The 13,904-nt window shown below is 43.3% G+C and overlaps 1 protein-coding gene across 32 annotated transcripts in view; it reads right to left on the bottom strand.

Moving 5' to 3' along the window:
- The window catches only part of LOC135207952 (calcium-activated potassium channel slowpoke-like), a 488,829-nt gene that overhangs the window by 34,747 nt on the left and 440,178 nt on the right, over window positions 1-13,904 (bottom strand). The gene's annotated exons all lie outside the window — the stretch shown is intronic.

Genomic DNA, 13,904 nt, shown 5'->3' with positions numbered 1-13,904 from the left:
TAAAGAGGTCAGGAAAATACTGAGCTGACAGATGGGGTACCACAGAGCTAGAACACAAGAATGAAAAACTTTACATAATTCAGAATGAAAAGCTTTTTGTATCCTACATATGTAATAAATGTGCTCTGGTCAAAGTGTTTTTTGGAGTACAGATATTGTATTACATATTAACAAGCTGAGTGAGTCATATCTGTGTTACAGATGTTGACCAGATTTTATAGACCTTAGGGATTTTACTTGATATTTCATATCTATATATGTAAGTATGTAATCTGAAAAGGTATTACATGTATTTATATCTGTATAAGCCAGTGTACAGTATGTAAAATTACTGTTTACATGTTGTTTTAGAGGAATGGCCCAAAATCCTCTTGCACAAACTGATTAGTACTCATCCCCCAACATAAAGTCCTGACATATGAAGATATCTTCTGTCACCATAAAATTTTGGAGATTTAAATTGTTAAGATAAAAAGAATATTAAATAATGAGAATGTTTTTGGATCATAATGATGATGATGTGTTTCTGTACGAGGAATTCTACGGTTGGGAGGGCATGGGCGAACCATAGCCAGAAGACAAGAAGTGTGCAGAAAATAAAGCAACATAACAGAACTCAAAATAGAGAGGCACCCCATAACCCATGCACTGGTAACTCAGGTCTGTGTTAGTTAACTCATCAGATCTGTGTCAAACCAAACATGTTAAAAACAGTTCAAATGGTTGTTAGTAAACCAAAACATAGTTAGATATTGAGTAGAGTTGAAAATCAAGAAAAAAAACTGTGCTGTGCTTTCTCCTCTTTGATCATGGGCTTTGTATTGACCTCATACCATCTCTTTTTGTAACTCGGGTTCATCGAAGTCACAGAACGACATTAATAAATTATAAAATAGAGCTTATGTGTCATTATACATCTAATTTCAATTTTTATTTTCTTGGGAGATATGCTACATATCCTAAGCCCCTTGTCCTGATGAAGTCTTAGAATTTGTTCTTCAAGTTTGTCTTTTTTAACACAAAATGCACAATTACATAGAAAATTTAATGTGTATCAGAGGTAATAATAATTAAATATTCCATTACATCTCCTCTAACATGAGAAGCATAAAAAATCATTAAAGAAGATTTAAAAAATCACTAATTATTCTACAAGCTGATAAATCAATGCAAAAAAAAAAGTGAAATCTGATAGTATTCAATAATGCAATCTTACGTATATTAACTTCTCAGACCAATCAGACAAAAAAATAAAAGATACTTCAATAAAGAAATCTGCAGAATAATTAATTTCTTATTTTCAATTTTGAAGAATAAAAATGATATTTTCATGATAAAATAAAGTTTCACATATACTTACCGAACAGTTACATAGCTTATAGCTTCTTACCTACGGCAGTCGAAATTCAAATTGTTGGCGCCAGCGGCGTTGCTATCTTAAGTATAGGTGATACAAGACCCGCCCACATCCGGGAACCCTGGGTACTGCTAGCCTTCTACCGTCAATTTTCGTTTAGCCGACACGTCCATCTGTGGGGAGGTGGGTGGGCTTTGATTATGTAACTGTTCGGTAAGTATATGTGAAACTTTATTTTATCATGAAAATATCATTTTCACATAAGTGACTTACCGAACAGTTACATAGCTGAATCCAAACTACCCGGAAGGAGGGTAGATGGACTACATAAAAATGACAGTAAGACCACATTAAACAGCAAATGTTGCAGTACCCTACCTTGTGAGAGAGCAGCTGCAGGAGAATACTGCCTCTGGTTGGCGCTCTCATCACTCGTAGGAGACGTGGCAGTATAGGCCAGGGTCGTCCCTACTTAGTGGGATTTTGTAACCATGGACAAGACCGTTGGTTGACAAAATATTAAAAAACAGATAATGCCCTTGCCCTGGGCTTCAGAAACCAGATAAAAAAACCAACAGACCATCACCTATACCAAAAATAATGACATACTCAAAAGTAATAAATAAGATCTGGAGGTTCTCCAAAGTACTATGAGCCTCCAGTCTGCCCACGACTCAACAACCTATAACAAGGCGAGGAGACAATAGAGGATAGAAAGTTCCCCTATGTTTCCTTTCCCAACACCATGCCCGCTACCGACAAAGGACCCAATTTACAACTATCATAGGTAGCCTCTACATTCTTCAGGTAAAATGAGGCGAACACAGATCTCGATCTCCAAAACGTAGATTGAAGAATCGAGGAAAGCGACATATTGTGCTTGAAAGCTTAAGGATGTCGCCACTGCACGTATTTCATGTGCTTTCACCTTAAGCACATTTAGAGTCTGATCTTGGACTTGAGAGTGTGACTCCAGTATCAGACTTCTCAAAAAGAACGAAATAGCGTTCTTGGAGAGGGGTTTTGCAGAATTCTTAACCGAACACCAAAGTCGGTCGGAATTACCTCTAACGGATTGTGTCCTTGACAGGTAACATTTCAGAGCTCTGACAGGACACAGTAAATATTCTTCGTCCATCGGACCCACTATATTAGATAATCCCTTAAGTACAAAAGATTTAGGCCATGGGTTAGAGGGAGATTCGTTCTTTGCTAAAAATTCGTTAACAAAAGAACAAACCGCATTACGATTTTTGAACCCCACCTCTTTGTGGATGGCTTGTAACTCACTCACTCTTCCTGCTGTAGCCAAAGCGAAGAGAAAAGTGCCTTCCTCGTTACATCTCTCAAAGACGCTTCACGAAGTGGCTCGAATCGTGAAGACATCAGAAAAGTTAAAACTACGTCCAAGTTCCAGTCCACACTATCCTTCTTGGATACTTTTACTGTATTAAAGATTTAATTAAATCTCCAATATCCTGGTTAGAGGAGATGTCAAGCCCTCTATGCTTAAACACCGAGGACAGCATAGCTCTGTACCCTTTAATTGTCGATACCGACAAGTTCTTAACTTCTTTAAGGTACAGCAAAAAATCAGCTATTTCTGTCACAGAGGTTTTAGAAGACGAGAAATTATGTCTTCTGCACCATGTCCTAAAGACTCCCCACTTTGATTGGTAAAGCTTGGCAGAAGAGCTTCTTCGACAGTTAGCAATAGCCTCTGCCGCTCTACGAGAAAACCCCTTAGCTCTGACGAGTTTCCCCGGACAGTCTGAACCCTGTCAGTGACAGAGCGACAAATTCTGATGATACCTGTCGAAGTGGGGCTGTTTGAGTAGCCGAGGATACTGAGGAAGAAGTCTGGGATGGTCTATAACCAACTTGAGAAGGTCTGGAAACCACTCTTTCCTGGGCCAGAATGGTGCTACCACGTCATTGACACATTTTGATGTGAGAGGAACTTGTTCAACACCTCTCTGATCATTCCAAATGGGGGAAAGGCGTAAACGTCTAGACCCGTCCAATCCTGAAGCATTGCGTCGGTCTTCCAAGCAAGAGGATCTGGAACTGGGGAACAAAAGATCGGAAGTCGATTGTTCCTCGACGTGGCAAACAGATCCACTGAAGGTCTTCCCCAAAGTTTCCACAGTTCCTGACAAATTTTGTCTTGCAATGTCCACTCCGTGGGAAGAACTTGGTTTACTCGACTGAGTTCGTCTGCCAGTACATTTAACTTCCCCTGTACAAACCTCGGAATGAGGGAAATATCCCGATCTTGAGACCAGAGAAGGAGATCTTCTGCGACTTTGTTGAGGGAGAATGAATGGGTTCCTCCCTGATTCCTGATATAAGATAGAGCGGTGGTGTTGTCAGAGTATACTGCCACTCTCTTTCCCACGACCAAAGGAGCGAATGCTTGCAGACCGAACCAAATCGCCTTCAACTCCTTCATGTTGATGTGATTCAACCTCTCTTTCTCTGACCATAATCCTGAGATCTTTTTGGTCCCTAGGAGAGCTCCCCAACCTCTGTCCGATGCGTCGGAGTATAATTCTACGTCTGGGTTCCTTAATGTCAGGGAGAGACCCTCTTGCAATCTTTCCCTCGACATCCACCATCTCAAGTCGTTCTTGATCTCTTCCGACACTGGGAACGAATACGTGTCTGGTTGAGACTTCCGACACCAACTCGCTTTGAGATAAAACTGAAGAGATCTCATGTGAAGACGACCCAACTTTACAAACGTCTCTACTGATGATAACGTCCCTAGAAGACTCATCCATTCCAAGGCGGAGGAGGACTGACGATTCAGGAATTGGCTCACTTTTTTGAGACAAGATTCTATTCTTTCGGGGACAGAAAAAAACCCGAAAAGTCTGAGAGTCCAGAATCATCCCCAAATAGGGGATCTTCTGGGACGGCACTAATTGAGACTTCTCCAGGTTGATGAGAATTCCCAATTGACTCGCTAATGACAGTGTCTTCCGTAAATCCTTCACGCACTGTGTCCTCGAACCCGATCTGAGAAGCCAGTCGTCCAGGTAAAATGCTGCATTTATGCCCAACATATGCAGCCATTTCCCCAATGGAGCAAGAACACGAGTAAATACTTGAGGGGCCGTCGAAAGGTTGAAACAAAGGGCTCTGAATTGATACGTCCTCCCTTCGAACACAAATCTCAGGAACTTCTTTGAACTCTGGTGAATCGGGACATGAAAGTAGGCGTCCTTCATGTCCAGGGACACCATCCAATCGCCTGGGCGAAGTGCCGACATCACAGAATGATTTGTTTCCATATTGAACTTTGTCTTCAGCACAAAAAGGTTCAATGCGCTTACATCTAGCACTGGCCTCCAACCTCCCGAGGCTTTGGGAACTACAAAGAGTCTGTTGTAGAATCCCTGAGAACTGTCGAGGACTTCCTCTATTGCTCCCTTCTTGATGAGTGCATTGACCTCTGCTGCTAAAGCCAAAGCTCTCTCTGATCCTGGAGAATATGCTGTTAAGCTGATTGGTGTATCGGAGAGAGGAGGATCTAAAACAAAAGGAATCGAATATCCCTCTCGAAGAACTTGAACTACCCATTGCTCTGCACCTCTTCGACTCCATTCTTCCCAAAAAAGATGGAGTCTTGCCCCTACTTGCACGTGAAGGAACGGCTTCTCACTTGTCCGAAGGTTTGGGGGGAGGTTTCTTTGAGGACTTGTACTGTGGACACAAATTAGTCCTGGGTCGTTGCCACTTAGGTTTATTCCCTCGAAAGGGATGCTTCTGAAGAGGAGAAGACTTAGCTCCTGTCGGAGTAGGCTCTTTCGGACGTCTGGAAGACTGAAGAAGGAGATCATTAGTAGATTTCTTTTCTAAATCCGATAGAATTTGTTGAATGGTTTCTTCAGGGAAAAGATGAGATTTACAGAGAGGAGCAAACATGAGAGCCGACTTCTGGTTATTAGTGACTCCTTTAGACACGAAAGAACACCACCTTTCTCTCTTCTTCATCACTCCCATTGTGAAAAGGGCTGCTAATTCTCCTGAACCATCTCTAACAGCCTTATCCGCACAGGACAGAACTCTTAACCAGTCTGTGGCAAAATCTTCTTCTAAAGACTGACAGTCTTCAATCTTGCGAGCTAAAGAGGCAATAGTCCAGTCCAAAAAACTAAATACCTCAAATACTTTAAAAATATTCTTCACCAAATGGTCTAGCTCTGAAGAAGAAAACAAAATTTTAGCTGATGAAAAAGCTGCTCTTCAGGGTGAGTCCACTAAAACCGGAGAAGTCTCCCAGGGAGGAGGCAGACACTCCCAAAGAAGGAACTTCTCCAGTTGCGTAGAAGCGATACGCTTTACTCTGAAGCTTAGAAGGTGGGAAAGCAAACGAAGCCTTACCTGTTTCCCTCTTCTTAGAAAGCCACTCTGTTGACTCCTTAAGGGCCTGCTTCGAGGACTGAGAAAGAACCAGTTTAGGTAGACACGAATACGCTGTCTTCCTATCTTTAACGAACATTGAAGGCGGTGAAGACGGAGAAGCAGGTTCAAAGTAATCTGGATAAGTGGACAGGAAAAATTTAAGAAGACTCGAATAAGCAGACGAATCCTTGTCATCTTGATCCAAAGCTTCCTCTTCAGACTGCACGGAAGCAGAGTCGAAATCAGGCTTATGTTCTACCCCGGTGGAGGATTTCAACAAACTCATAAGATCCTGGAAATGCTTCTTAAATGGAGCTAAGGTAGAATCGTCTAACACTGTAGAAGTCGATGGTCTTTCAGTCGAAGAACGATTCTTTCTAACAGGTGAAGTCTCCGCACCACGAGTCGACACAGGCGAACAACCAGTCGAAATTCCTATCGACTCACGGCGAGGGGAGTCGAACAAAGACGAGCGAATACGCTTCTCTGGACAGTAATACGGAGTCGAACGAGGCGACCGAGCCGAAACTGCGACCGAGACTCGCTTGGGAGAGTCGAGCGATCGTGAATTATCACAAAGTTTAGTCCAACAGCCATTGCTTTAAGCCGAAAAATGCGACTGCGGAGGAGATTCACTAAATATCACATCCGGAGCAAAACTACACGAAGGTTGAGGACTCCAATGCCTCTTAGACTTCTTAACAGGAGTCGGTGACGAATCACCCGCAAGAATCGAATGTCTTTTTAACGGTCGAGACACCAAATCACCTCGCCTTTTGCGCACTGGCGATTGCACTTCCGAATCAGAAGACAGACGAGAATCACAAACACTAACACCTTTCCACATCTTTTTGGACGACACCCGCGAGTCGACGGAGTCGACGGCTGACCGTGGGCAAACTCCCCCAGACTCCTTCCGACCTCCGGTATGTCTTCTCCCGGTTGCGGGGGAGCGGGACAGTGACCTTCGTCTGGGAGTCGAGGGGGAACGGACAACCGCCTCCTCAGGCGCAACATTAACACTTTGCACTGCACTAGATTTCACTGTACTATCTACGAAAGCTTTAAAAGACATTCCTAACTTCATAACTGATTCAGCTAACACTTCGAACTTTTTATCCATCTTAGACTCAAGCAAGGCAATGGTGTTGGGTTCGGAAACATAGGCAACTTGAACAGGGGTAATCAAAGGAGAAGTAGGAGGACTATTAATTGGAGAAATATTCTCTAATAAAGGAGAGGCAAGAGAAGACTTATTTGTCTCCGAAGGAACAGGAGTAGTTTCTAACCTATTCTTACTACTAGCCCTAAGAGCTGCCTTCCTCTTCCTATCTTTCTCCATTTTCTCAGCATGCGATCTAACCGCCTTCCATCCCTGTTCATCCAATTCTTTACATTCATCACATGTCACATCCATACCATTACAATTTTGTCCTCTGCATTTAGTGCACTTAGAGTGCGGATCGTGACATAACTTAGCTAATCTTGTTTTGCAGCCAGCGCTGCAAAACCTTACAGCAGATGAACTAGAATCTGACATAATTAGCAATAATGACGAAAAAACTGAATAGAGATAGCTAACTGGCAAGAAAAAACCAAAAACTTGTACATCACCAAACAAAAACCAAAATCCAAAATGGCGACACAGGAGACTGCAGCGAAAATCTCACAGGTGTTACCCCGTGAGCGGCAGAAACGAAAATTGACGGTAGAAGGCTAGCAGTACCCAGGGTTCCCGGATGTGGGCGGGTCTTGTATCACCTATACTTAAGATAGCAACGCCGCTGGCGCCAACAATTTGAATTTCGACTGCCGTAGGTAAGAAGCTATAAGCTATGTAACTGTTCGGTAAGTCACTTATGTGAAAACATACTTTACTTCAGACACTAATTAAAGTACGTAATGGGCAATACATTCCATCAAATACTAGTAAGAATAAATTGTTGCAAATGATAAAATATATGGAAAGTTTCTGAAATCTACAGATTAGTCAAAATCAAAGATACATTAAATATGAAAGAATAATTATCACTTAGATATATTACAAGAAATTCCATTGTTCAGTAGTCATTACATTAATGCATATCTATTACTAAGGCACTTTTAAATAGTCTACCCAGGTTTGAATAGTCTACTGCAGACTAACCCATTCCAATCAAGTCAGCAATTCAGGTATGTTTTGTGTCCTTTTCAAGCCAATTCCATGCTTATAAACTTAATACACTGAATACTGATTCAGAGACTCATCTTTCTGATGGAAACTTAAGAAATTATTTCAATAATTCAAGATACTCTACGGTACCAAAACCTGCTATCCCAAAAATTCCTTCCTAGCTGGCTTAACCAAGCTACATTTTGGTTGATTGAACTATGTCATAAATGCAAGAAGTTGCAAAACAGCAGACCAAGCATAATTCTAAAAACTTTTTCAATGACCATGACCCCAAATTAAATATGCATAAAAATAAATGTAATGCATAAAGATCACTAATAACCTAATGCTAATACTTCTACACAGGATAGGCAGATCCAGGTGGCACGTCACCACAAACCGAGAGTTAGTTTTTTGTTTTTCTGAGACAAGCAGTAGAAGTACGGAAGAAGCATATGATCACTGTTCCTTCTTCTTCCATCAGGACCTGGGAAGAACCCATCCCTAGCTTACACAGACAGTAAAGTCACATTTGGTGAAAACCTATCTAGATTATTATAGGTGACAGCTATTCAGAACTTTGGTAAACAAAAACATCTGCCTTTACATCAGTTACCCTCCAGGTCTATTAAGAATATGCTGATTTTGACTGAACTGCTTCCTATCATAATACTGAGTAAGATACTGTCCTTGACTTTTACTACCTCTGAAATACTAAAATACCTTCTTATATTCCAACTATTACTACTTTCATATCTGTTCACAACAGTAAAAAATACATATGCTTAAAATTATTTGCTCATATCTTCAGAAAACTGCCCATCCACTATCATATCTCATAATTATTTAGAATATTTTTTCTTCACTATTGATATTCAGCATCTATAGCCAACTGTCAGTAATAAGTGTCAAAAAATCTTTCTTTGGTATCTTGGCATCAAGTCCCAAAACTTGTATCTACAACCAGAATTTGCAACTTTTTAAAAATACAGGGTTTTAGCTGAAATTAAATATTTACATATAGTACATATCTTGAAAGTCAAATAACCTGGGGCCACTTTGGTAGAATGAGTATTATCTAGAGATAATAGATAATAGATAAGTGTACTGTATATGAAATGTACTCAACAGCAAATGTCATTTGTATGCTATACTGGCAAGCCTAACATAAAACACAACCACATATATCATGGCAATGTCTGAGTTCCTTCAAGAGGTTCAAAACTACTGTTTGACAGAATTCCCATAACCTGCTGTATATTTGATTAGTTCTGTGTTCCATAAATGAGTCAAGTTAAAGTACTGAAATTAACTACATCATTACTTATAAATAAATAATAAAAATGATATTGTTAAACTACAATAAAGTTTTGTACATACTTACCTGGCAGATATATACTTAGCTATAGTCTCCGACGTTCCCGACAGAATTTCAAATCTCGCGGCACACGCGACAGGTAGGTCAGGTGGTCTACCTTACCCGTAAGCTTGTCAGATTTTTCTCTTCCACCTGTCTCCTGAGGGGAGGCTGGGTGGGCCATTAATCGTATATATCTGCCAGGTAAGTATGTACAAAACTTTATTGTAGTTTAACAATATCATTTTTGTACATGAACTTCCCTGACAGATATATACTTAGCTGATTGGCACCCTTGGTGGAGGGTAAGAGACAGCTCAATAATACAGGTAAGACGGGAAACAACTAATGTTGTAGGATATAAAAACCTTGGTTCTCACCTTTTCAGGATGAAGACTTCATAGAAACTATCTCTGAGTCTGCATTGCCTGGAGAGCTACAGCTAGGACGTGACCTGATGCTGAAAGACTCTCGGATCTACCACTGGGATATGTGATCCCCTATTGTGGTAGAATCCAAGTCGGATGCTGTTAGAGGGACCTTGTCCGCTTACCTAACAGATCCTTACCACTACCTCTGCAAGGAGCCAAAACCCACCAGACCACCTAACCAAAATACAAAGGGTTAATATTACGACAAAAAGAGGTGCCTCCTGCAACCTCTTTCAGACAACCAAAAAACAACAATATAAAATATAGGGTAACATATAAAGAATTTACACAGGATAAGTTTCAGCTCCCTGCCCCAGCACCGAATCCGCCAATACGAAAGGACCCAAGGCGAAGCATTTATCATATGTGATTTTACATCACGTAGGTAGTGGTTTGCAAAAACCGATTGGCATCTCCAAAAAGTCGCCTCCATCAAGTTCCGCACAGACATATTTTTTCTGAATGCAAGCGAAGTTGCGATGGCTCTCACCTCGTGAGCTTTCACTTTCAGTAGTTTAAAATGTTCTTCCTTACAAGCAACATGTGCCTCTGTAATAAGGCTTCTCAGAAAAAAGGAAAGAGCATTCTTCACATGGGCCGAGTGGGGTCCTTTACAGAGCACCAAAGCACATCTTGATTCGCCTTAAGTTGTTCCTTCCTCTTAAGGAAATACTTCATAATTCTCATAGGGCAAAGATTTGTTCTTTCAGGCTCTTCCCCTACTAGAAAAGATAAACTACGAACTTCAAAGCTCCTGGGCCAAGGCCGTGATGGGTTTTCATTCTTTGCAAGGAAATTTGGAAGAAACGAACACACCATAGAATCTTCCTTAAACCCTACATTGCCCTCAATAGCTTGGAGCTCACTCACTCTCTTAGCTGTAGCAAGGGCCAAAAGGAAGACTTCCTCTTGCACCAACGTCTGAAGACATCCCACTTTGACTGGTATACACGCAAGGTGGAAGGTCTCCTCGCTCTTGCGATTGCTTTAGCAGCTGTTGCTGAAAAGCCTTTCGCTCTGACCAAACTTTGGACAGTCTGAAGCCAGTCAGACTGAGAGCGAGGAGATTTTTTGTGGTACCTGTCGAAGGGGGTTGTCTGAGTAGATCGCTCCTTAGCGGGAGCGATCTTGGAAGGTCCACCAACCATTCCAGTACCTCTGAACCATTCTTGGGCCGGCCAAAAGGGAGCGATTAAGGTCATTCTCGTTGAATCGGACTCTACGAACTTCTTGATGGTTAGCCCCAGGATCTTGAAGGGGGGAAACGCGTAGACGTCGAGTCCGTTCCAGTCCAGAAGAAGAGCATCTATTGCTAATGTCTCTGGATCCGATATCGGAGAGCAGTAAGGATCCAGCCTCTTGTTTCTTTGACGTGGCAAAGAGGTCTATGTGTGGCCTGCCCCATAACTTCCACAGGCTTTGGCATACATCCAGATGAAGGGTCCACTCTGTGGGAAGGACCTGATCTTTCCTGCTGAGGAGATCTGCTCTTACATTCCTTTCTCCCTGCACGAACCTGGTGAGAAGCTTGATTCCTCTTTCTTCTGCCCACAGAAGAAGGTCTCTTGCTGTCTCGTACAGGGAGAAGGAATGCGTCCCCCCCTGTTTCCTGATATATGCCAGAGCTGTAGTGTTGTCCGCGTTGACCTGCACTACCGATCTTCTGACTTTGGGCTCGAAAGCCTTCAGAGCCAACCACACAGCCATCAACTCCTTTCTGTTGATGTGCCAGGCTACCTGGTCCCCCACCCAGGTACCTGACCACTTCGCTGGTTCCCAGAGTTGCACCCCACCCCGTGTCCGACGCGTCGGAGAACAACACCAGGTTGGGGGTCTGTGATTGAAGAGACAGTCCCTTCGCAAAGAGGTTGGGATCTGTCCACCATAAGAGATGTTTCTTGATGTCCTGGGATAACGACAGGGAGAACGTCAAATCTGAGAACGACGACTCCAATTCCGATGAAGAAAGAATTGGAGCGGTCTCAGGTGCAACCTTCCTAGGGAAACGAATTGCTCCAGCGAGGAGAGCGTCCCCAGCAGACTCATCCACTCCCTCACTGTGCATACTTCTTTCCCTAAGAAGGTTGTTACTCTCTCGAATCCTCGGGCTATCCTTTCCTGCGAGGGAAAAGCCCGAAAACTCAGAGAGTTCATCTGTATCCCGAGATACACACACTCTTGCTCGGGAATTAGTGACGACTTCTTGAAATTGACGAGAAGTCCCAAAGCCTTCGTCAATTCTAAAGTTACTTGTAAGTCCTTCAAACAACGATCTTCTGAATTGGCCCTTATTAGCCAATCGTCGAGGTACATGGATATCCTCACCCCTTTCAAATGAAGCCATTGAGCCACATTCCTCAAAATCCCCGTGAACACTTGAGGGGCCGTCGAGAGGCCGAAACACAGAGCCCTGAACTGAAAAACCTTTTCCCCCCCATCATGAATCTGAGAAACTTCCTCGAGGAAGGATGGATCGGTACGTGGAAGTAAGCGTCCTGTAAATCCAAGGAAACCATCCAGTCCCCTGGACGAAGTGCTGCCAGCACTGATGAAGGCGTTTCCATCGTGAACTTCTTCTTTTCTACGAAGAAGTTTCAGGGCGCTTACATCCAACACCGGTCTCCATCCCCTGAGGACTTCGGAACTAGGAAAAGGCGGTTGTCGAAGCCCGATGAATGATGGTCTGTCACTAGTTCGATAGCCCCCTTCTCCAGCATCTGATCTACTGCTAGATGGAGAGCTTGATTCATGATGGGGTCTCTGTACCTGGCCGTCAGTTCCCTTGGGATGGTCGTCGGGGTAAGGGAGGTCTTTCGACGAAAGGGATGAGGTAACCTCTCCTCAAATAGAAAGGGTCCAAGGATCCGCCCCTTTTTGGGCCCAGACTCCTGCAAACTCTAAGAGTCTGGCGCCCACCGTTGTTTGAAGGACTTGCAAGTTATTTGGGGGCTTTAACAGACTTGGCGAAAGTCTTACCCCTTCTTGAAGGTCTACGACCTCTAAACGTAGAGGTTCTTGATGAAGACGCCCCTCGAAAGGGTTCTCGAACACTTGCTTTTTCCTTCTTAGCCTTGGTAGGGAAGGAAGGGCGAGGTTTTCTTGCCGACTGTGCCAAAAGGTCCTGGGTGGCTTTGGCCGACAGTGATCTTGAAATGTCCTGCACTCGATGTTTAGGGAACAACTGAGCAGACAGAGGAGCAAACAGCAAAGAAGACCTCTGGGCATGGGAGACAGACTTCGTTATGAAGGAACAATAAACCGACCTCTTCTTCACGATCCCGGCCCCATACAGGGAGGCGATTTCACTCGCTCCGTCTCTTACCGACTTGTCCATACAAGACAAAACACACATAAGATCTTCTGGCGAAATTGACTCTGGCACTTCAATTTTCTTGGCTAGGACTCCCAACGACCAATCAAGGAAGTTAAATACTTCTAGCACTCTAAACATGCCTTTGAGCATGTGATCCAATTCATTCATTGCCCAAGTCGTCTTAGCAGAGTTAAGGGCAGTTCTCCTTGTCGAATCTACCAGCGCCGAAAAATCCGAATCAGCCGAAGACGGTAGACCCAATCCTAAGGACTCTCCTGTTTCATACCAGAAACCAGCGCGTCCTGATAACTTCGAAGGAGGAAAAGCGAACATCGTTTTCCCCGCTTCTTCTTTGGAAGCCATCCAGGAACCAAAACTCCTCAGTGCCTTCTTCATAGAAAGAGTTGGCTTCATCCTCACACAAGAAGAACTCTTCGCTGTCTTCGCGTTGAAAAAAGTGAGTGAGGAGAAGGAGGAGCCGTAGGAGAAAGGGAATCCCCAAAAACTTGCAAAAGTAGCTCTGTAAGCTTCTTGTAAGAAGACACAGCAGCAGAAGTGTTCGGTTCCTCATCTGAACCTTCTAGGACGTCTTGTCGAGGCGAGCGCGGAAGATCCTTAGGTGACGAAGGGATCCTAGTAGGAGTTGAGCGAGAGGTTGGAGAACGCCCTCTCTTAGAAGAGTTCACATCCACTGGAGAATGAAGAGAAGATCTGGGATGCCTACGATGAGACTCCCTCTTCGAGGTAGACGGAATCTCAGCCGAAGGAGAGGTAGGGCTCCTACTCCGAGAATCCTCGGAAATATCCACAGGGCGCTTACGAGGAGGCGAGCGCCTACTATACTCTTTGCGCCTATCCCGAGGCGAGCGGCTGCCAGGAGAAGA

The sequence above is a fragment of the Macrobrachium nipponense genome, chromosome 34 (genome assembly GCF_015104395.2).
Source record: "Macrobrachium nipponense isolate FS-2020 chromosome 34, ASM1510439v2, whole genome shotgun sequence".
Taxonomy (NCBI): Eukaryota; Metazoa; Arthropoda; class Malacostraca; order Decapoda; family Palaemonidae; genus Macrobrachium; species Macrobrachium nipponense.
Note: the sequence above shows the minus strand (reverse complement) of the source record. Positions and strands in the feature narration are given on the sequence as shown.